This window comes from Penaeus vannamei, chromosome 1, assembly GCF_042767895.1.
Source record: "Penaeus vannamei isolate JL-2024 chromosome 1, ASM4276789v1, whole genome shotgun sequence".
Taxonomy (NCBI): domain Eukaryota; kingdom Metazoa; phylum Arthropoda; class Malacostraca; order Decapoda; family Penaeidae; genus Penaeus; species Penaeus vannamei.
Genome location: NC_091549.1, coordinates 10,231,212 through 10,233,711, shown reverse-complemented (window position 1 = coordinate 10,233,711; position 2,500 = coordinate 10,231,212). Strand labels below are relative to the sequence as shown.

Here is a 2,500-nt window from a genome sequence, read left to right as displayed (position 1 = left end):
CCCTCCCGCACCCATCCCTCCCTCCTCCCTCCCACCTCCCTCCCATCCTCCCTTCCTCCTTCCTCCCTCCTCTCCCTCCCCATCCCATCCTCCCTCCTCATCCCTCCATCCCTATCCCTCCCTCCCTCCCTTCCACCTCCCCTTCCCCTCCTCTCCCCACCTCTCCCCATCCCTCCCCTTCTCTCTCTCTCACCCAAAGCCTCGGCGATCTCCTTCGGGACTCGCAAATCACACTTCAGCAGAACTCCTCAAGGTGTTGTAAATCCTCCCTCAGTGATTAGACCCGCGTGAAGGATTGGGGATTGGGCAGGAGTGGTACTTGGGCTCGAGAGTTACACTGTCATTATTAATGTATTTGTTGCTGTTGCTGTTGTTGTGATTAAACGTTCACGGGATGTTTGTTTGTTTTTAAGGTAGGGATTTTTATTTATTATTATATTTTTTTGAGAATGGGATTTTTTTTAAATAGGGATTTAATGTAGGGTTTATTATCATTATTATTATTATTTGTTTATTCATTTTTATTTATTTATTTTTTTGAGAATGTTTTTTCTAATGGGAATTTAATGTAGTTTTTTTTTGAGAATTGGATTTTTTTGGAAATAGGGATTTTTGGATCAGAGGGATTTTAGTGTGTAAGAAGGATTCCAAGGCAGGGATTCTGATTATTCTATAGAGATATTTTACTAGAGGATTTGATTTATAGTGATTCTGATATAAGGATTTGTATTTACATATTTTAGAGATAGAGATTTTAGCAGTGGAAGGAGTTGCAAAATAGGGATTTTAAAAGAGGGATTAAAGAACTCAGTTTGATTTAATTTAATTTCATTACTTTATTAAAATTCATTATCACTATTGCCACCTCACGTTAGATTCATTATATCATTGCTTTAACTCGAAAACTGAGGGAAATTTTTGTTTGAATCTTCAGTTGATTTTCATTATTGACATTATCATTATTATTATTGTTGTTGTTGTTATTATTATTATTGTTATCATTATTATCATTATTTCATTTTCTATTAGCACCTCAACCTATATTGTTGTTATCATTATTGTTATTGTTATTACTGTTATCATTATTGTTATTATTATTGTTATTATTATTGTTATTTTTATTGTTAATATTACTATTGTTATTATTATTAGTGCTAATGTTTTAAACAAATAATTATGCTAGACATCAAAGGTCATATAGTACTATTATTATTATTAGTGACGTACTAATTGTAATAAGAAAAATAATACTTTCATTTATTATGAGCACCGAAGTATATAAATCTAGATTAAGCACCCACACCCTCCCTCCCTCTCCCTCATACTTTCTCTCTCCCTCCCCTCCCTCCTCCCCTCCCCTCCCCTGCCCTCCCTCACTCTCCCTCCCCCCCCATTCCTCCACTCCCTCCCTCTCCCTACTCTCTTCCCCCTTCGCCTCCCCTCCTCCCCTCCCTCCCCCTCCCTCCCTCCCCCTCCCCTCCCTCCCTCCCTCCCTCCCTCTCCCTACTCCCCTCCCCTCCCCTCCCTTCCCTCCTCTCCCTCCCTCTTCCTCTCCCTCCCCCTCCCCCTCTACCCTCCCCTCCCTCCCTCCCTCCCTCCCTCCCTCCACTCCACCCCTCCCTGTCCCCTTCCCCTCCCTCTCCCCCCCCCATCCTCTCTCTCTTTCCCTCTCTCCGACTTCCTGGATATCCACTAATCCTCCCCAAATTCCCGGGATTGGCCAATCAAAGTGCGCCCGCAAGACAAAGACCTCGCAGCCTGGGTCTTCCCCCTCTTTGACCCCGCCCTGGTCGCCCCTCTTAGCTTTTTTTTTTCGTAGGATCTCGGAAGGACAAAAGGAGGTGGGGGAGGATAGGGGGGGATAGGGGGAAAGGGGTGGGGTGGGGAGGGGGGAGGAAATGGGCGATAAAAGGGAGTTATAATATATTTCGGATGAGAGAAGAGGGGGGGTGAGAGAGAGAGAGAGAGAGAAAGAGAGGGGGGTGAAGAGAGAGAAAAGAGAGGGGGTGAGAGAAAGAGAAACAAAAGAGGAGAGAGAAAGAGAGAAAAAGAGAGGAGAGAGAAATAGAGAAAAAGAGAAGGGGTGAGAGAGGAAAAAAGAATGGGGGTGGGTTAGGATGGAGGTAGGATAGGTTAAAGATAAAGATAAGTAGAACAAGCAGAATAAAGGAGTAAAAGAAAGAAAAACTAGCATAGAAGTAGAGGGGAGTGAAAAAACGAGGGGACAAGTAGAGGATGCGAATAAGAGGAGAGGGATACGAGGATAGAGTAAAAAAAGGGGGGGGAGGATAGGAGATGGGTAAGGTCTGTAGGGGGGGGGAGGTTGAAAACAACTCTATATTATGAATCAGAAAGTCAACCATTGATAGAATACTGAAGTCGCTTCACCAGAGTCCCGAACAAACACGAAATTTTTCCGTCCGAAATGACACATAACATTCGATATCAAGAGAAGCAAAAGGTTCATTAAAACGTACGATTCCATGCACAGAGAAAGGAG

The 2,500-nt window shown here is 43.3% G+C and overlaps 1 protein-coding gene across 4 annotated transcripts in view; it reads left to right on the top strand.

Annotated features, from left to right (window-relative positions):
* LOC113807464 (uncharacterized) overlaps positions 1–2,500 on the top strand; it is a 25,329-nt gene that overhangs the window by 5,837 nt on the left and 16,992 nt on the right. The window lies entirely within an intron of this gene.